Source organism: Macaca thibetana, chromosome 1 (assembly GCF_024542745.1).
Source record: "Macaca thibetana thibetana isolate TM-01 chromosome 1, ASM2454274v1, whole genome shotgun sequence".
In the NCBI taxonomy this organism is placed as follows: Eukaryota; Metazoa; Chordata; class Mammalia; order Primates; family Cercopithecidae; genus Macaca; species Macaca thibetana.
The window spans coordinates 115,150,505-115,172,616 of NC_065578.1; the positions used below are offsets into that span (position 1 = coordinate 115,150,505).

The 22,112-nt window shown below is 41.4% G+C and overlaps 1 protein-coding gene and 1 pseudogene across 3 annotated transcripts in view; both read right to left on the bottom strand.

Moving 5' to 3' along the window:
• NGF (nerve growth factor) overlaps positions 1 to 22,112 on the bottom strand; it is a 1,213,865-nt gene that overhangs the window by 557,948 nt on the left and 633,805 nt on the right. The window lies entirely within an intron of this gene.
• LOC126930791 (heterogeneous nuclear ribonucleoprotein A1-like) lies at positions 1,882 to 2,794 on the bottom strand (annotated as a pseudogene).

A 22,112-nucleotide genomic window follows, 5' to 3' on the forward strand; every position in this document is an offset into this window, starting at 1 on the left:
GCATGGTGGTGTACACCTGTAGTCTCATCTACTCAGGAGTCTGAGGTGGAAGGATCACCTGAGCCCAGGAACTTAAGGCTGCAGTGAGCCATGATCATGCCACTGCACTCCAGCCTGGACAACAGAGGAGACCTCAGGTTTAAAAAATTAAAAAAATTTAAAAATAAAGGCTCATCCATAAAATCTTCACCTAGTTCAATGTCCTATAGAATTTCCCCTGTTTTTTCTTTCGGATCTTATCTTTAAGTCTTTAATCCATTTTAAGTTGACTTTTGTATATGGTGAGAGATAGGGTCTAGTTTCATCCTTCTGCATATGGATATCCAGTTTCCCCAGCATCATTTATCGAAGAAGGTGTTCTTTCCCCAGTGTATGTTCTTGGCACATTAATCGAAAATCAATTGGCTGTAAATATGTGGATTTATTTCTGGGTTCTCTGTTCTGTTTCATTGGCCTATGTATTGATTTTTATACTAATACTTTGCTGTTTGGGTTACTATAGCTTTGTAGTATATTTTGAAGTAAGGTAATATGATGCTTCCAGCTTTGTTCTTTTTGCTTAGGATTGCTTTGGCTATTAGAGGTCTTTTGTTTTTAGAATTTTAGAATTTTAGAATTCTTTTCTATGTATGTGAAGAATGTCACTGGTATTTTGATAGGGAATGCATTAAATCTATAGATTGTTTTAGGTAGTATGTCCATTTTAACAATAGTAATTCTTCTGATCTAGGAGCATGGGATGTCTTTCCATTTGTTTGTTCAATCTCTTTCATCAGTGGTTTTTGTTGTAGAGGTCTTTCATATCCTTCATTAAATTCATTCCTAGGTATTTTATATTTTGCAGCTATTGTAAGTGGGTTTGCTTTTTTGATTTCTTTTTTGGCTAGCTTGTTATTGGTGTATAGAAACACTACTGATTTTTGTATGTTGATTTTGTATCCTACAACTTTACTGAATCTGTTTATCAGTTCTAAGAGTTTTTTGGTGGAGTCTTCAGGTTTTTCGTGATATAAGATTATGTCATTTGCAAAGGAAGATAATTTGACTTCCTCTTTTCTAACTTAGATGCCTTTTATTTTTCTGTTTTTTGATTGGTTTGACTAGGACTTCCAGTACTATGCTGAATAAGAATGGTGAAAGGTGGACATCCTTCTTTTGTTCCAGTTCTTAGAGAATAGGCTTTTAGCTTTTCCTCATTTAATATGATGTTAGCTGTGGGTTTGTCATATATGGCCTTATTGTGATGAAGTATGTTCCTTCAGTGCCTAATTGTTGAGAATTTTTAACCATGAAGACATGCTGAATTTTATAAAATGATTTTTTGCATCTATTGAGATGATCATATGGTTTTTGTCTTTTATTCTGTTGATCACGAGGTCAGGAGATGGAGACCATCCTGGCTAACACAGTGAAACCCTGTCTCTACTAAAAATACAAAAAATTAGCCGAGCCTGGTGGCAGGCACCTGTAGTTCCAGCTATTCGGGAGGCTGAGCCAGGAGAATGGCGTGAACCCGGCTGGCGGAGCTTGCAGTGAGCCAAGATCGTGCCACTGTGCTCCAGTCCAAGCGACAGAGACTCCGTCTCAAAAAAATAAAATAAAATAAAAAATAAAAACTACATTAAAACCCTTTGTTGGAATGCTTTACACTTTACACAAAACAGAAACGAAAATAACCTGTTATACAATTAATCATAAATACAGTCCTCCTCAAGTTTTTTGCCCATACACATGAGTATTTGTCTCAAACACGTCTTCTTTATAGCAGCTAGACCCTGCCACCACTATGCTTGGCTGAGTTCACAAATCTGTTGTAACCTGTAGCTTCCCTGTCACTTCTCTGCCGCTCCTGTCCTGCTAAGATTTGTTTCCTGGCAGTAATTAAAATCTTCCGCCTCTGCCATAGCTGCTGCTGCTACTGGAACCACCATAGCCAACTTGGTTTCACGGTTTGGCAAAGTATTGGCCTCCACCACCATAGGGGCCAGAGCTTCCGCCTCCAAAGTCTCCTCCCTTCATGGATCCAAAATCTGAAGAATGATTGTTGTAATTGCCAAAATCATTATAGCTTCCACCACCTTCAAAATTGCTTCCATCATTACCAAATCCATTACAGCCATCCCCACTGCTGCCACCACAACCACTGAAGTTTCCTCCGTGACCAAAGTCGTCATTCCAAAAACCACCTCCATGACCACCACCAAAGTTTCCAGAATCACTTCAACCTCTTTGGCTGAATGAAACACTAGCCATCTCTTGCTTTGACAGAGCTTTCCGAACTTCACAGTTGTGGCCAGTATTTCTGAATGACAGTGTTATCCACGGAGTCATGGTCGTCAAAGGTTACAAAGGCAAAGCCCCTTTTCTTGCCACTGCCTCAGTCAGTCATTATTTCAATCACTTCCATTTTTCCACACTGTTCAAAATAATCTCTTAGGCGATGTTCTTCAGTGTGTTCTTTAATGCCACGAACCAATACCTTTTTCCAGTTAAGTGGGCACCTGGTCTTTGAGAATCTTCTCTTGAGACAGCTCTCTTTGGTTCCACAACTCTTCCATCCACCTTGTGTGGCCTCACATTCATGGCTGCATCCACCTCCTCCACAGTGGCATGTGTGACAAACCCAAAGCCCCTGGAGCGCTTGGTGTTTGGATCTTTCATTAACACTTGGCCCTTGAATTTCCCATTGCTCAAAATGGCTCCTCAGGCTCTGGTTGGTTGTTTCAAAGCTCAACCCTCCAATGAAGAGTTTCCTCAGCTGTTAGGACTCGTTAGGAGACTCTGACTTAGACATGACAGCAGGGGGATGAGAGACTTTAACAATGCTTCCTCGGCGGCATCCATGGGCAGAAAGGACATGTTTCCATTTTCATTTGCCTCACAAAATTTTTATATTTCCTTCTGAATATCTTTATTGACCTAATTGTTAGGAGCATGTTGTTTAATTTCCATGTATTTGTGCAGTTTCCAGAGTTCCTCTTGTTACTGATTTTCAGTTTTTTTCCATTGTGGGCTGAGAAGATACTTGTTAGGATTCTGATTTTTAAAACTTTGTTAAGACTTGTCTTGTGGGCCGGGCGTGGTGGCTCAAGCCTGTAATCCCAGCACTTTGGGAGGCCGAGACGGGCGGATCACGAGGTCAGGAGATCAAGACCATCCTGGCTAACACCGTGAAACCCCGTCTCTACTAAAAAATACAAAAAAAAACTAGCCGGGCGAGGTGGCGGGCGCCTGTAGTCACAGCTACTCGGGAGGCTGAGGCAGGAGAATGGCGTGAACCCTGGAGGCGGAGCTTGCAGTGAGCCGAGATCCGGCCACTGCACTCCAGCCCAGGCGACAGAGCGAGACTCCGTCTCAAAAAAAAAAAAAAGACTTGTCTTGTGGTCTAATATATGGTCTATCCTGGAGAATGTTCCATGTGTTGATGAGTAGGATGTGCATTCTGCAGCTATTGGATGAAATGTCTTGTAAATGCCTGTTAGGTTCAGCTAGTCTCTAGTGCAGATTGAGTATGACGTTTCTTTGCTGCTTTTCTGTCTAGATCTGTGCAATGATGAAAGTGAGATGTTGAAGTCCCCAACTATTAGTATATTGGAGTCTCTCTCTTTAGCTCTAACAATATTGGTTTTATATACCTGGGTACTCCAGTGTTAGGTACATATATATTTACAATTGTTATATCTTCTTGCTTAATTGATCCCTTTATCATTTTATAATGACATTTTTTGTCCCTTTTTATGTTTTTTGACTTTAAGTCTATTTTGTCTGATATAAGTATAGCTACAGAAGCATGTTTTTGGCTTCTGTTTGTGTGGAATAATTTTGTCTATTCCTTTTCTTTCAATCTATGTGTGTCTTTACATGTGAAGTAAGTTTTTTAGGCAGCATATAGTTGTGTCTTTTTTTGTTTTTTGATCTATGCAGCCAGTCTATAGCTCTTAATTGAGGAATTTAAGCTGTTTACATTGAAGATAGTTTTTGATAGGTGAGGACATGTTATTGTCATCTTGTGCATTGTTTTCTGATTGCTTTGTATTTTTTGTTTTATTGTTTACTTCTACAATTTGGTCCGTTTTATAGTAATATCAGTTGACTCCTTTTTTTCTCATTTGTGTGTCTGCTTTATCAATGAGTTTTATTTTTTGTGTGTTTTCATATATATGTAGATGTAGTTCTTTTGCTTCCAGATGTAGGACTTCCTTAAGCTCCTCAGCATTTATTTTGTTGAATTTGTCATTCAAATCATGAATTCTTTCCTTGATTTCTTTGTATTGTTCATTTGGGTTGTCCTATCTCACTGACTTTCTAAATGTCATTATTTTGAAATTTTTTCCAGGCATTTCATAGATTTCCTTTTCTTTGGGCTCTATTACTGGTAATTATAATGTTCCTTTGGAGGTGTCATGTTTTCTTGCTTTTTCATGTTTTTGTGTCCTTACCTTAATATCCACACATCTATCGTAACAGTTGCTGCTTCCAATTTTGTCGATTGGCTTTTGCAGGGAAATACTTTTTCCTGTAGATGTCTCTATAGTATTGGTTGGGAAAGGCACTTTGGCATTGATTCTTGGTGGGTGTAGTAGTGTAGCCTTTGCATGATTTCTTCAGCTGTAATGAACTCATCAGTGGCATCTGTGAGTTCCTCAGTGGCTTAGGCTGCAGTTGTTAGTGGAGGCTGTGGTGACACTTTCCTGATGATGCTAATGACCAGATGGGCCAGTCCTCGAGCAACAGTGGTGACAGTGGTGGGGGTGTGCTGAGGATGCCAGTGCTCAGGTGCCAAGGTAATATATGTGGGCATCAGCAGTGACAAGTTCAGGAGGGCAGAGCCTTGGGCCCCCAGGTGTTGTGCATGGTGCCGGCAGTGGCAGATCCTGAAGGGTAGGTCCTCTGGTGCCCAGACAGTGTGTGTGATGTTGGTGGTGGTGGCAACAGCAGCAAGCCAACCCTCAGAGCACCAAGCAGTGCAAACAGGCACCAGCAGTGATGCTGGCAGGCTGGGTGTGCTGGATCACAGTCTCCTGGGTGGTGCATGTGGGCAGGAGCTGGTGGCAGCAATGTCAGTGTAGACAGGTAAGTCCCCCTGCTTTTGGGAGGGAGGTGCATATGGGCACAAGCAGCACGTGGGGTGGGCCTGTCCTTATACTGCTAGACAGCGTTCACATACACTGGGGGCAGCACACAGGGTAGGCTTATCCCCAAAGCCCTGCACAGTGGGTGCAGGCCCACTCACTGTCTTTTTCATGAGCACTCAGTAGAATCCACAGATAGGAGTTTGTGAATGAGTATTAACTCCTTTAGTTGGTGCCCTCACTATTCTGGACTGGCACACTAACCCACACTTAGCCTTCGGAAATTCCTTTAAAATGTGACTGACTTCTTCTTCCCCACTTGTATTGTGGCCTACAGCTTTTTCTCATGTGGTTTGCTATAGATGAGAGAGTTTGTATCTTTTATCTATCTCTCTTTCAAGCTCAGATAACTCTATTTTCCTCAGCTTTCTGATTGGTTCAATAAAGTTATGATTTTGTTTTTTTCTGGACTTTTCTCATTGTTGTGATGAGAACAATAGTCTTTGCAGCTTTTTACATACAAAGCAGAAGTGAAAACTCATGCTTAATTGTTAAAATTTTTTATTATGATGATTACATCGAACTATTACTAGGTGTATCTCAAGGTAAAAAGTGTTCTTAGGTTGAGTTTCCTAATTAATTAGTATTCTAGATCATTTAAAATTTTGGACAAGTTCTTGTTAGATCTGTTTAGATTAACATTGTTTTCTACTGAAATATGGCTGAAATGTTCATTATTGAGTGGAGAGGATGTCAGCTGACACTTTCTTGTTTGCTTGTGCTTGCATTAGTAGTATTACCTTTAAGTGATGGTATCTTTAAATGAATTATTTTTTTAGGCCACTGGTCTCTTTTTGAGGGCTAATTTTCTTAAAGCTAGATAATAGCAAACCTCTTAACCAAGCACATTCAAACTGCAATACATCACAGTATACTGAAAGTGATTAAATGGCCGAGGTTTGTGCTGTCAACCCCCGTGAGTTTGAGAACTCCCACTCTGCCTCGAAGATCTTTTTGTATCATACATGATATATGACTATATGACATAGATACCAACTGAGGGAATCAGGATCAATTCACATATTAAATATTTATAAAGCTTAATTTCTTTCCTTAGATAAAAAGTTTGCTAGAATAATATCAATATTAGACTATTAGAAACAAAAATTAGAAATATTAGGAATTCAAATATTTTCTCACTTTAATAGATCTTCTTATGTACTCCCTGGCTTGCATATCCCCGACTTAAACAATGCTGCACTTGCCTATCTGTTTCTATAGAGTAGAACTTCTGTCTCAATCGCTGTTTGTTCCTCCCGATGCCTTGTGTAGGCCTGATACTTTATACGAAGGCAATGCATACTTACTTGTCACATAAATGAACACATGGTCCCTGACATCAGGAAGCCTTGTCATTCACCAAATGGATTGGGTCAATTATGACGAACATGTGAAAAAAATAGAAACCTATCTAAGATAATATATTATAACTAAATTGTACCAGACTGATGACATCCATTTGATTTTTATAAAGGGAGTTAAATACAAATTGATGTCTTGGAGAAAAGTATATAGCAAAAGTCCACTTGGGCTGAGCCTTGACATTGGGGAGCATTGCAGTAGTCAGAGATAAAAAATGTCCTTTTCCATCAAAGAGAACAACACAAGCAAAGTAGAGCATGAGCAGGGTCTGGATGAGTTCAGATCATAAGGGGTGGGAGCAGTGGTCCCTGCAATTTGACCACACCAGCACCATGGGAGTTGGGAGGGCTGCGGAGTTTATTCAGGCAGAGACACACTCACTGGCCCTAACTGTGATTGTCACTTCTGGTCTTCAGTGCCTTCTAGCTGGTTCAGCAGAAGCCAACGCACTGGGGCAGCCACAGAACCACAGAAGCCTAAGCAGAAACGGATATCACCATGACCTCTTCTCCCTCCATATCACTCCCTGCTGCATGTATTTGTCCTTGCTTAGCTTGCTTACCATAAAAAACAAATATTTATTTAGTGATTAAAATGAGTCAAGTACTATACATGGCATCAAAGTTAATGAAGAATAAGATGTAATTCTTGCCTTTAAGGAACTGAGTCTTATGGGAGAGACATTGACATAGAGTGAATATTTAAAATGTCATGCGCTAAGTACCAACATAGAGTTTACACAACACATTACAGGAGATCAGAGGAGGGATAAGTAATCCAGTTCTGGGGGAAAGGGAGATGGGATGAAGAGAAATTGTGCACTAGAGATAATTTATTAGAGAAAGGAACAAGAAAGCTGAGTCTTAAGGGTTGAGTAGGAGTTATTTAGGTAATGAGGGAATAAGGGAGCCACTTGAAGCAGAAGAAAAATAAATGTTACTAGATTTAAAAGTATTAATAAAAGGCAGATAGTAGAGAAAAATTAGTCTAGAGAGTTAAGCAGGGACCTGTGCATTGAAGTATCTTTTAACAACATGTTAAAATAACAGTAGTGATTTCGCTGAGAGACGATAGTGACATGAGTTAGAGTAAAGAAGAGGGGACAGATACAAAAATATAGCAATGGTGACAGCAGCACATGACTACTTGGATATGAAACCACACGAATCTGAAATCTCTACCTTGAAACAAGTTGGAAATAATCAAAAGAAGAAAAGATTTATAGGTAGATAATGCATTTGGTTTTGAGAATCATGAGTTTAAGGGACCAGTGGGACACCCAGGCGAAAGTTTCCATCAGGCAGTTGGACCACAAAGCCCGGATATTAGGTGAGTAGGCTGGGCTGGAAATAATCCTCAATACATGTGTAATAACTGAAACCATGAGATGTGGATGAGATCATCTCCAGAACCGTGTGCACGGTTAAAAGCAGTAGGGCAAGTACAACTGGATAAATGAGCCATATTCCAGTGAGTGACCCAGGAATCCTGACAAGAGCCAAGGACATATCCCCGAAGGACCTGCAACATTTAAAATAGGCTCAGAGGACAAAAGTCCACAAAGAATCAGGAAAGGAAGTTTTGAGAAAAATAAAGAGGAGCTGGAGAGGGTGGGATCACAGAAGCCAAGAAGGTAAAACATTTTAAGAAGGAGGCAGTAGGCCAGGCATGGTGGCTTGCACCTGTAATCCTACTCGGGAGGCCAAGGTGGGAGGATCATTTGAGCCCAGGAGTTCAAGGCTTCAGTGAGCCAAGATTGTACCACTGCACTCCAGCTTGGGTGACAAAGGGAGACTGTGTCTCTGAAAAAAAACAAAAACAAAAAGGAGGAGAGCGTGATCCTGGTGTCAAGTGTAGCAAAGAATTTCAGAAAGAGAAAGATGTTCCTTGGGTTCAGCAATGTCAAGGTGACCAGCAATCTCAGTGGTGGAAACAGGATCTGGACTCTCTCAGGTCCCGGTTGCCGAAAGGAAGAAGGATTCCCAACAACTCTCAGGCATTGCGGCTGCTCTGAGACTCAGGAGAAGGTTTGGCAGGAGAGTGGGAAGGAGAGGCAGGGCTGTGTCCAGACAGCGGGGCTGCTCCAGTGCGTTCCCCCTGCCCCATGGGAAGGGTGACCAGAGAGGACTGTGGTGACATTGAGGACGTCAGGGAGCAGTCAGGCTGGCAGCTGGACTAGCTGTCCACATGGAAACTGAAGCCACTAGAAAATGAGCAGGGAGACTGGGAGGCTGGTCAGTTTTCAATGTGTTTGGGGAGGGACAGGAAGTCAGTAAGTGACGGAGATAAGAGGGGAGGAAGATGGCAGAACACCATGACACCCACCTCAGAGAAGCCAGGATATTTACCTGAGAGTAGAGGAAAGTAGTCTGAAGCTGCCTTGGAAACGAAGACAGGTGAAGGTTTGGGGATGTGGAGAATAAGCAGCCTCCCTGAAGGAGGGCCCCAGGGGAAGACCTCAATGTCCTCAGGGAAGAGACAGATTTCCCTTAAGGCCAGGAAAACTGGGACATGAACTTGCATATGCCTACCATGAGCAAGAATTTCTCAGGACACTCAGTGAGAAGGTCTGAGAAGAGGGACAGTGGAGGTCAAATCTAAGAAGAGAAAGCACAGAGCAGTTTGGGAAGAGTGTGGGAGAGGCTATAACAGGAAGATGGCTAGGAGCTGAAGCTGGGGGCAGGATGCTGGGGTCAGTGGTCCAAGGGGCTCGGCTGGACTAAGAGCTGCTTTCGTGAGTGAGGAAGTGATCCGAGGTCCCTAAGATGAGAACAGAGGCCTCAACAAGCCAGGGAGTGGGAGTCTGTGGCTGGGGAAGCTCCTCCTGTGGGAAGCACAGGCTTCAGCTGCAGCCCCAGGGCCATAGGAACTGAGGCTATTGCAAGAGGCCAGGAGGTTGACTGCATGCTGCTATCCTAGCCCCCAAGCCTTCTCAGCCTCCATGGTGCCAAACTGATTTTTCTTTTTACCTGTCCCCCAACCTTCTGTATATCCCCAATCTGGGGCCATGGCACTTTGTAGCACTGGCACTACCAAGGGAAAAACGAGTCTCTATGTAAGCCCATTTTCCAGATGATAGAAACTCAGTCTTCTGAGAACCAATTTCATATTTTAAAATTTCTTGATAGAAATTGTCCAAGTTGGCCGGGCACAGTGTCTCATGCCTGTAATCTCAGCAGTTTGGGAGGTCGAGGCGGGTGGATCAATTTGAGGTGAGGAGTTCGAGACCAGCCTGGCCAACATGGTGAAACCCCGTCTCTATAAAAATAACAAAATTAGCTGGGTGGGGTAGTACATGCCTGTAGTCCTAGCTACTTGGGAGGCTGAGGTGGGAGGATTGCTTAAGCCTGAGAGGCGGAGGTTGAAGTGAGCCAAGATCATGCCACTGCACTCCAGCCTGGGTAATAAAGTGAGATTCTGTCTCAAAAAAAGAGAGAGAAAGAGAGAGAAAGAGGGAAGGAAGGAAGGAAGGAAGGAAGGAAGGAAGGAAGGAAGGAAGGAAGGAAGGAAGGAAGGAAGGACGGGACGTAGGGAGGGAGGGAGGGAGGGAGGGAGGGAAGGAGGGAGAAGGAAGGAAGGGAGGGAGGGAGGGAGGGAGGGAAAGAAAGGAAGGAAGAAAGAAAGGAAGGAAGGAAGGAAAGAAAGAAAGAGAGAGAAAGAAAGAAGGAGAAAGCGGAAACGAAAATTTTTAAAAATCATCAATTCTGATAAAAAAATTGTAATAGGCATTGTTTGTGAAAAGGACAATTTTAAACACTATTTTTTTTTTCTTTTTGGTAATGATTAAGGGGCCTTGTGTCTGTTTTGAAAAGAGGTAGCGCATAACTAAGTGAATGATGGTGACTATGGTCATCATTATTGATGTCAATTACATGTCCTGTTATAATATGTTGATGCTCAGGGTCTTTTGAGACAGACTAGTAGCAGCCTGTATACTGTGGTTACTAAGCAGTCCCTAAAACTACCACTCTACTGGTTCTTGGTCCACTTTGTTGTTGTCGTCATTGTTCTGTTGCTTCCTTGACTGCACTCATTACTTCCCTGCGTAAGTAAGGGAGATTATCCCGGATAATCTGGGTAGACCTGATTCAATCACTTGAAAGGCCTTAAGAGTGAAACTGAGGCTTTCCTAAGAAGAAGAATTCTGTCTGTGAACAGCAGCTTCAGCTCACACCCTAGAGTTCCAGTCTGCCCTCCTGATGGCCTGCCCTGTGGATTTCTAACTTGGCCTAGACAGCCCCTACAATATTGCAAGCCCATTTCTTGCAGTAAATCCCTTAGTGTACATGTCCTATTGACCTGTCTGGGTGAATCCTGACTGAAGTATTAGCCAGTCAAAACAATGTTTTCAAATAATAATAATAATAATGTTTTCTGCTTTCCAAAATGACTTAGTTTTTACCCAATCCCTTCAGTGTAATTATATTACTCATTTATAATTCAGTTAGGTTCATTTGTCAGTGTTTGGGTTCCATTTTGGCTTCCCCTGTATCGTGACTGATTTTAATTATTTATCTAATTTTTGAGTATATTAAAAACATGGGTTTAAAGATCAGAACTAGACAAAAATGTATACCCAGAAAAGTCACTCAACTTTCTTCCCTTCTGCTTCATTCCCATCCCCTTATTCTATCTACTCTATTTCCATCCACTTTCTGTAAGAAATCAGTTCCAATAGTTTCTGGTATACACTTTCTCTATTTCTTTCATGTGACACAAATGAGCAGATATATGTATATTTCTTATGTTCCCTTACTTCTTACATAAAAGAGCATAATATAGATACCTTTTTCTTAACAATAAATCCTGGAAATCACTCTACCCCAGTTCACAGAGCTCCTCTTCATTCTTTTCTATAGTCGCATAGTACTCCATTATGCAGATGTCCCACAGTTTACTCAATCAGTCCCCGGTGAAGGGGTATTTAGATTGTTTCCAGTATCTTGCAATTATACGCAATATCTTAAGCAATGTCAAGTTAAAAAAATAAAATGGTGCTCTCATTTCATACTTTTCTGAGTAGATTTATAAATCTTGAGGTCCAGAGAGGGAAAATGTTGAAAGGCATAGAAGACATTGGGGAATGGGCAGCAGTGTGCAATTCAAACTTAGTGATGGAAAACCCACACTTTGGGGAAAATCAGCCTACGTTACAGTGGGTACAGCATGAAAAGAAAGGCAGATGAATTGCAATATATTCTCTTAGTCAGTGGTCCATCAGGAGGATATGTACTTCAAGGGAAGTACAAGTTAATCCTTTAGGGTACAGAAAGAAAATATTCAGGCCAGGTGTGGTGGCTCATGCCTATAATCTTAGCACTTTTGAGAGGCCGAGGTCAGGAGTTCGAGACCAGGCTGGCCAACATGGTGAAACCCTGTCTCTACTAAAAACACAAGAATTAGCCAGGCATGGTGACATGTGTCTGTAATCCTAGCTACTTGGGAGCTTGTGTCAGGAGAATCGCTTGAACCTGGGAGGCAGAGGTTGCAGTGAGCCAAGATCGCTCAATTGCACTCCAGCCTGGGTGACAAGAGTGAAACTCCGTCTCAAAAAAAAAAAAAAAAAAAAGAAAAAAGAAAATATTCAAACTTTATTTTATGTTTAAGTTTTAGCTAAAAATGAGATGTGTTATGATTATTTAATACACAGGCTGACAGTGGTGACCTCACTGTACCAGTGTTTGTTGGTCACAAGCCATGTGTATACTCTGCAGCAAGGATGGGCTGGCCGTGAAAACTTCATGTGTCATTTTGCTTTCAATGAATTGCAATGTACCATAGTCTAAGTGCTATAGGATGTCACTGGTATGGCTGGATTCATTAAAGCAAGACTTAAAACATAGAAGAATCTTTACAGTGCATTTTTAACGACATGAGGAGTGACTATGAACATCTTTTGTACCTCAGAGAAATTTGCTGGAAAGCGCTAGAAAATTACTTTGAAGAGTTGTTAACTTAGAGATGGAATTTAACATTCTTCTGTTATAAGAAAGGAAGTGCTCCGAAGTTACCAACCTTTCTCTAATAACGTATGACATTAAGTAGTTCATAATCAAGCATATATTTTATATTTTCAAAAAACCCCACAACCTGCTTCTTCAAAGTAAAAAAGAATGAGAAAGTAACAATATTTCAAAAGAAATTAATGCTTTGAGAAATCATTTAGAAGGATAGAAATATGATTTGGTCATCAGAAAAAAAAAAAGTGTGCCATCTATTTTTTAAAATACCCTTATATCTGTGCCCTTCCTTAAAATAATTTAGAAATAATTGTTTAGTCTCCTTAAAATTTTTCCAAAACAAAGGCTTTTAATGAGTTTTAAACTCAGATGTTTTAAAGTAAAAAGTCAATGTTTTCTGATCAGTTTGCAAGGAAAAGTGGTCAGAGCTGGGGAAAATAGAACTTTATTGGCCAAATTTCAATGAAAACCAGCATGTGCAGGCAATGATACCCCTCTTCCATTTGGATTAGACATATTGCAAGGTATCTTCTCATTTGTAGCACTCTTTAAAACCAAGAATCAGGATAATCTAAGCTGGGAACCAGAACTTTGGATTGTTAAATCACAAGGTGTTAAGCCAAGATTTAAAAAATTTAACTAGGCCTATTCAATTACATTACTTTGTCATTTGTTAACATTAATTTTAGTAAGATTAAAAAGGGATTTTAAGGGCGGAAACAGTGACTGAAGACTGTAATCCCAGCACTTTGGGAGACCAAGGCGGGTGGATCACTTGAGGTTGAGAGTTCGAGACCAGCCTGGTTAACATAGTGAAACCCCATCTCTACTAAAAATACAAAAAGTAGCCAGGTATGGTGGTGGTGTGCACTTGTAGTCCCAGCTACTTGGGAGGCTGAGGCAGGAGAATTGCTTGAACTCAGGAAGCAGAAGTTGTAGTAAGCTGAGATCGTGCCACTATACTCCAGCCTAGGTGACAAAGTGAGACTGTCTCAAAAATAAAAATAAATGGAAATATATTTTAAATAATTATTAAACAAAATGAATATTATTTTAAAACATGATTCATTTACTATTTACATATTCCCATTTCAGGAACATGGATGCCTTATAATACATATAATGTATCCGTATATTAGTACTTATATGTAAATGATAAATAAATAAGCATATGCTGAGGGAGTGTGTTCAATTTTTAACTGATTGTGATATGTGACCGAGATGTCTGAAAAACACCTTCTAAAGATTATACTTTGCAAATGAACTTTTCACCATTAATACTTGGCTAGCAGACTTTTAAAAATTATTTCCTTTCATTTCCTGATTTTCAGACTAATAGATTTGTGTTCTATCTACCTCTAAAGGTGACCAATGAGATTTTATTTGCTTTCTCCCTCTTTCTATGTGTATGTATCCATACAAACATACACATGTATACACATATGCATATAATCTTTTTAAACCATTGAGAATGAGTAGCAGATTGTTTTCCTTTATTCCTAAATATTTCCATGTATATTTCCTAAGAACATGGACATAGCCATAGTACAGTTATCAAATCAGAGAAGTTAATGTTGATTTTGACAGCAGAATTTGAAGATCTTGACTTAATCTGATCAGATAATAAATGTAAAACTGAAGTAAAAACTAAGAATAAGTCCAATATATTTACCTGAATTGTCTCATCTGTAATACAGAAACTAACAGCTGCTTTACATACCCAACAAAAGTGCTATGAACATTAAGGAAATGCTGAAAGTACTTTGGAAAACAAAAATGTTGCATAAGTTAAATATTGTCATAATCATTTTCTATCAATTTTATTGTTGATGTGTAAGAAGGTGGTTGCTCTTAAATATAATTATTTTAAGCACTGTTTTAAAGTGTTAGGCTATTTTAATTTTAAAAACATACATATATGTGTGTGTACACATATATGTGTGTGTATGTGTGCATATATATATATATATATATACACCTCCACTAATTAAATTTACTACTACACCAAGAATAAAAGTCTTAACATAGGCATAATATAATCTACAATTATGATTAGGAGCCCAGCAACAAAATACCATGCAAGGCAAAAGGTAGAAAGACAAGGATGAAGAATTGCCACTGTGAGTGTGTGGAAAGATAGCTGTTCCTGCCTTACCGTGTTAAACAAAAGAGACTGTACTTCGTTCACAGCTAGTGCAACTTACTGTTAATTACCAATATCTTGCAGATTAGCAGAAGTTAGGTGAGATGGGGTGGAAAACAGCCATGTCAACTTAATGGCACTCTTATCAAGAGTCCCCAAGAGACCAGAAATTCAGAAGCAAACAGGAGCAGAAATGGAGAGTAACTAGAGAAGGTTGTTTTGAACTTGATTTTCAGGTGGTAGGAGCATCAAGGAAGCATTCTGGAGTGTGTTCACTTGGTCTCTGTCTCTCTCAGATATGCCGTAAATGCCACTGGTCTCCCTGGAGAAGACGAAGGGCTTGAGGAAAAACTTACTGCTGTCTTTACCAGAGAGGACAAAAGGATTCCAGGAAAAAATAACCCAGAATGTAGTAAAAGTGGGGGGGAAGTTTTTGTGAAGGCAGGGTAACATCTTAACAATTGTATGGCTTAGAGTCAAAAGTAAAGGAAGAAATTTTCAGCCTTGGAGCTGGCTCCCCCAGCCCTGATGACCCCTCCCGCTTAGGATGAATCTAGATCTTCTGAGGAAAACACAACATCACTGCCCTTAAGAATAATCAAGAGAATATCCAGGTATTGACAGGCGTAAGAAATTCTGACCTGAACATCAGACAGAGAAATGACTGGAAAATGGTTCCCTCCTTCCTGAATCGGATGAAGGAACCCACCCAGATCTCCCAAGGCAAATCAGGTTTTCTCATTTCTGCTTCCACTTGAGGTTTGTAATTTTGGAACAGATGAGAGGAGAGAAGAAATGAGCAGCTGGCTACATAGATGGTATCCAAAAACAGGATTTGGTCTTCTAAACAGGGCTGATGATATTAGAATGATAGGCTCCTGGCAAGAAGAAGAAGGCATCTCTCAAAAACCAGGATAAACATGTTTGGCAAGAAGCTGTATGATCTGATAAAGAGGACTTCAACATGAAATTTAGGACAAGGAGCAGGGAAATGTGCTTATATAATGCTCTGAAGATACTGCTATTCAGGTCTGCTCTCTGCCCTTCTCCCCCGGCTCCATGCCTGGGAAGCTCATGGAAGCACCGCATCATGAGGCTCCCATCCCTTTTCTTTGGCTTGTACCAATGAGAGCCACCATGGAGAAACTCTGGGTTCAAGTAAGCACACCTTCCTCTTTCCCCTTCAGACCAAGGAGCTGTAACAACTCTATGTGGTTGCCACTAAAGCTGCTACATTATCCAGCCTCAGTTTCTCCTAATCGTCTCTACACTTTGTAAGTAAGATCTTTAAAAACTGCTTCTCAAATTGTCCTTAAGTATACCAGCGGTTTCTTCCATGACTCTGATAGATATTCTAGTTATCTATATGGAGGATGGTGAGTGCAAGGGAAAAGAAGGAAGTGTATGGGAGGAAGTTTCTGGTGATTTTCTATAGCAAGGTGAAAAGGAAACAAGACAGGAGTTGTGCCAGTTGTTGGCAAGAGCACTGATATCTGTGGCTACAGAAGACTGCACAGCCATGAATGTATTTGGATGATGAAATGAAGCAGAACTTTTAATTCAGATTGTTAAATACAACCCAAGCAGTGAAGCTTGTCACTGCAGGGCGGGAGTTCAAAGGAAACTGATGAATCCTAGGGTTTTGGAATAGCACTGGCTGTCAGGAAGGTGCACACCTATCTTAGTAACCATTTGACTGAGGATGGACTCAGCTAATGAAAGAGGAGGGAGAAGGGAGGCATGAAAGTATTGGACTATCTATACTAGTGCTTCCCAACGGGGGGCAGTTGTACCCCTCATGAAACATGTGGCAATGTTGGGAGATGTTTTTGATTATCATTGTTACCAGAAAGGGGTCCCAATCCAGACGCCAAGAGAGGGTTATTGGACCTTGCACAAGAAAGAATTCAGGGCGACTCCACAGAGTAAAGTGAAAGCAAGGTTTATTAAGAAAGTAAAGGAATAAAAGAATGGCAGGCCGGGCACGGTGGCTCATTTCTGTAATCCCAGCACTTTGGGAGGCCAAGGCGGGTGGATCGCCTGAGGTCAGGAGTTCGAGACCAGCCTGGCCACCATGGTGAAACCCTGTCTCTACTAAAAATACAAACATTAGCTGGCCGCAGTGGCGAACACCTGTAATCGCAGCTACTTGGGAGGCTGAGACAGGAAAGAAACAGAGGTTGCGGTGAGCCGAGATAACGCCACTGCACTCCAGCCTGGGCGACAGAGCAAGACTCCATTAAAAAAAAAAAAAAAGAATGGCTACTCTGTAGGCAGAGCAGCAGCATGGGCTGCTCAACTGAGTATACTTATAGTTACTTCTTCATTGTATGCTAAGCAAGGGGTGGATTATTCGTGAGTTTTTCAGGGAAGTGGTGGGCAATTCCCAGAACTGGGGGTTCCTCTCTTTTTTAGACCATACAGGGTAACTTCTGGATGTTGCCATGACATTTGTAAACTGTCCTGGTGCTGATGAGAGTGTCTTTTAACAAGCTAATGTATTAGAATTAGCATATAATGAGCAATGAGGATGACCAGCAGTCACTTTCTTTGCCATCTTGGTTTTGGTGGGTTTTTGCCAGCTTCTTTCTTGTTGTTTTATCAGCAAGGTCCTTATGACCTATATTTGGTTCCAACCTGCTATCTCATCCTGTGACTAAGAAGTCCTAAGCTACTGGGAATGCACCCCAGCAGGTCTCAGCCTTATTTCACCCAGCTCCTATTCAAGATGGAGTCGCTCTGGCTCAAGCACCTCTGACATCATGACTGGTAGGAGATGGAGATGCTTCTGGCATCTAGTGGGTTGAGGCCAGGAAGGCTGATAAACGTCCTAAAATGCAGAAGACAGCCCCAAAGAACCTTTCAGCCCCAAATGTCAATAGTGTGGAAGCTGAGAAGCCCTGATCTACGGCCTGGCTAGCCAAGTGGAAGCTGTGGACCATGTGTCTACTATAATGGTTAAGATTGCAGTCTCTGGAATTAGCTAGACCTGAGTTTGAATTCCAGCTAGTGATGTTGGGCAAGTAATCTAACCTCTCTAAGCTTCAGTTTCATGTTCTTTTCAGCTTTCAAGCAAGATCTGTTGAGCACCCCCTTATGCCACATCACACTATGTGGTGAGCAAGTACAAATGGTCACAATAACATTTAAGTTAACTAGAACTCCAAGGAAACAGGGCATTCTGGGTCATGGACATTTCTGGTTGAAAACTGGTGTTCATTCCTGTCTCATAATATATGTGGAAATAACTCTCTTGCTCCTTTTCTGTTATTGTTACTTATTGTGGCTTTTATAAAATTTACTGGATCCTGGGAAACAACTTTCACATTCCCAGTAGCTGAGGCAGCCACTATTGGCTGACCATTCAACAGCCAGAGCCTTTTGTGAGAGTGATTTCTTTGTGTGATTTTAATTTATTATTCTAAAATTAATATTATTTTAATTGAAAGATAATTATGTATGTTTATAGGGTATAATGTGATGTTTTCATATACTTATACAATGTGGGATGATTAAATCAATCTAATTAACATATCTATCACCTCACTTATCATTTCTCATGGTGAGACATTTGAAATTTATTCTCTTAGCAAGTTTGAAATAAACAATATATGGTTAGCTGTAGTCACCCTGCTCTGCAATAGATCTCACAGACTTATGGCCTCTGACATTAACCAGCATCTCCCTATTTCCTCCCAGCTTCAGTTTCTTATCTTTAAACTGGGGATAACAATGAGACCCACCTCACAGAACTGTGGAGCTTATATACTTACAGATTGTTTAGCACAGTGCTTGGCACATAGTTAAGTTCTCAAGAAATGGTTACTCCTATTGTGGTCATTGTCACCTTCCCAGTACAGATTATAATTCCATTAAAACTAATTTATGAGGCAAGAGGAAAGTTTCAGCGGAGCTGAAAGGTTTTGTAATTAGGTGGTTAGATGGGTGTGTTCACTTCGTAGAAATTCACTGAGCTTGCAGGACGCGGTGGCTCATGCCTGTAACCCCAGCACTCTGGGAGGTCAAGACGGATGGATCGCTTGAGCCCAGGAGTTGGAGACCAGCCTGGGCAACACGGTGAAACCCCATCTCTACAAAAAATATACAAAAATTAGACAGGCAAGGTGGAGTGCACCTGTAGTCTCAGCTACTCAGGAGGCTGAGGTGGGAGTATCACTTGAGCTTGGGAGGTTGAGGCTGAAGTGAGTCATGATGACATCACTGCACTCCAGCCTGGGTGACAGAGTGAGACCTTGTTGCAAAAATAAATAAATACATACATACATATATAAATTGAGATCTAGCTCTACACTTATGATTTTGGACCTTTTCTGTACATATATTATAATTTTTTTTTTTTTTTTTTTGAGACGGAGTCTCGCTCTGTCGCCCAGGCTGGAGTGCAGTGGCCGGATCTCAGCTCACTGCAAGCTTCACCTCCTGGGTTTACGTCATTCTCCTGCCTCAGCCTCCCAAGTAGCTGGGACTACAGGCGCCTGCCACCTCGCCCGGCTAGTTTTTTGTATTTTTTAGTAGAGACGGGGTTTCACCAGGTTAGCCAGGATGGTCTCGATCTCCTGACCTCGTGATCCGCCCGTCTCGGCCTCCCAAAGTGCTGGGATTACAGGCTTGAGCCACCGCGCCCGGCCATATTATAATTTTTTAAAAGCTTACTTAAAATAATTAATAGGAGTCTCATTCTGCCTGCCCTCAAAAAGTCCCACAATATCTAATAAATTCTTGACTTTCCTTGCCAGTGATTCAGTTTCTCAGAAGTTGAAAGATGCAATGAAGGACGGTTACTCTCCACTGACCAGTTTGCTCTCCACCGACCAAAATTGAGGAACTGGGAAGAAAGAGGAGAAATTGACAGCAACCTCATATACAAGGGACCATCATATTATAGTATAGGAAGAAAATGTTTGTCAAAGCACCGACATCTAATTTAGGTTTTAAGAAAATAGAATTCAAAAACGTTTGGAGAAAAAATAGCTGTGACCATGTAGTCTGATTTCCAAAAGACCGAGTGACTTAAGAGGAATGGCAGGTTCTAAACAGAAATTCTAACCCTTTAGTCATAAATTATCGTGATAAGGGAGAAAAATGGGAAACAGTTAGTGTGGCCATAGAGGGAGCTCCCGGATGATCTCAGGTCTTCAAAGGATCTGCGTAGGTGAATGAAGAACACTGAGTTGGGGGCTAACACAAAGAATGACACAAGTAGGTATTATGCCTGCATGGTAAAGGTCAGAACTAGGCAAGGTTTATGAAGCATGCCAACGACAATTGAAAAAGCTTTTTAGCTATGCTTGGAACTGGAAGAAGGACAAGGAAGCAAATGGCCATTGCTCAATTTAGTGTTAACAGCAGCACAGAGAAGGCAGAACAATTCATTTCATAATTTTTTAAATTTTCTCGATCAAGGAAAATGATCTTCTAATGATAATGGAAAGCATGATATTGGCTAGGAAAGGATTTGAGCACTAACTAGTTGAATAAATAGTAAGAGCCCCTTCCTTGTTTTTCATGGGCTCAAATCTGCTGCTGGATGAAAAAATGTGCAGATGCGATTGGGAAACCCTTACCTCAACCTTGGGCGACAGGGCACAAGAACCTGCCTGAAAGCTGAGAGAAGGACCGGTGTGCTTATCTTTAAAGTGGGGAAATACATATTTCAGAATCTGCCACCCTGTGGGCTTGATGCTGATCCCTGGGAAAATTCTGGGTTGATTTAATTACATTAGGCAGTTCATCAGCACTTTGTGGAATAAAGGAGCGAAAAGCCCTGCACTCAGCCTGATTTTCCAGGGAAAGATGTTATACTAATAATCGTCAACATTACTGAGCACAACCTGCCAGTGTGTCTCCAAGCACTCCATTTCTTTGGGCCTCAAAGAATCCTGTGAGGCAGGTCCTGAGACAGTCAAATCCTAGGCAGATAAAAAGGAGTCCCCAGAGAATCTCTGACCCGCTTCACAAGTGTTTACATCAGATGCTTTTGTGCAGATGAGGGCTAGATGCCCAGGGCTTGTCTGTGCATGCCCACAGCTGACTAGACCCTGGCATGTGCACTGTGGGAAGTGGGTGGAGCCACAGGAAATTCACACATTATGCAGAGGAAGAGCCTGCTCTCTTCAGCTCCAGCGGTGACCTGGCAATCAATCAGTGAGGTAGAGGGCCTGTTAGCAGGGGTCCATCACACATTGCTGAGATCTTTTTTCTTTTTTCTTTTTTTTTTTTTGAGATGGAGTTTTGCTCTTGTTACCCAGGCTGGAGTGCAGTGGTGTGATCTCAGCTCACTGCAACCTCCGCCTCCTGGGTTCAAGTGATTCTCCTGCCTCAGCCTCCCGAGTAGCTGGGATTACAGGTGCCCACCACCATGCCCGGCTAATTTTTTGTATTTTTAGTAGAGACAGGGTTTCGCCATGTTGGGCAGGCTAGTCTCAAATTCCTTACCTCAGGTGATCCGCCCACCTCGGCCTCCCAAAGTGTTGGGATTACAGTTGTGAGCCACTGCGCCTGGTCTCTTTTTTCATTTTTTCACCTTTCACCCAATAAAATCCTGCTCTACGCACTCTTTGATATGTCCACGTGCCTAAATTTTCCTGGTTGTGTGACAAGAAGCCAGGTCTTAGCTGAACTAAGGAGCAAAATTCAGTAACAGTACTACCATTATCTCTATTTCCAGATGAGGAAACAGAGGCACAGGGGAGTCAATGAACTTGTCAGAGGTCACACAGCCAGTGTAACAGAGCCATAGCTCAACAGGCAGGCTGGCTCTGGAGCTTTTGCTCTTCCCCTTGACTCTAAGAGGCTTTCAGCAAAGCAATGGATAATGAGCATCAACATGCCTTTCAGGACAACAGGAGGAAATGTAGGCTGCACAGGCTGCAGTGAGGCACAGTAGCACACGTTTAAGCAGTTGCAGCAAGAGAAGCTCGAGTGAAACCTCCCTGCCATTTTGGAAGTCATGTAACAATGCCTTAGGCTGCACCATTAAATACTGGTGATATGTGAGCACTTTTGACCTATACAAATGGTAGTTTTATGTGTTCCAGCCTAATACTTTATCCTCTCTTGCCTAATACTTTTTCATGTTCTTTTACCTGGACATGTATAGTGCTTGTTGGACCATTATCAGATGACACATAGTTGGGATTGATACCTAATGAGATAATTGCGATACAGAAAGGTCGTTACAGTTTGGGGAGCAGGGATGAAACTATCACAAAATGAATTTTAACAGAAATAAATGTGAAGCTCTGAATTCAGTTTTAAACAGTCAGTTTCCACAAGAATAGGGTGAGAGAGACCTGATTCACCAAAGTTCCTGTGAAAGCACAGGATATTTGGTCTCCACCAGCTTTCTTGAGTCCCCAGGTGGTGAGATGATTGGGGACGTCAAGGAATACAGGGCTGGATTAAACAACCTCACACTGATCATTTAACTCTGCCTAGGGGACCAAAGTGCCAGGGCTGGGGGCAGTCCTCTGACATGGGGAAGGTGTTAAAAGA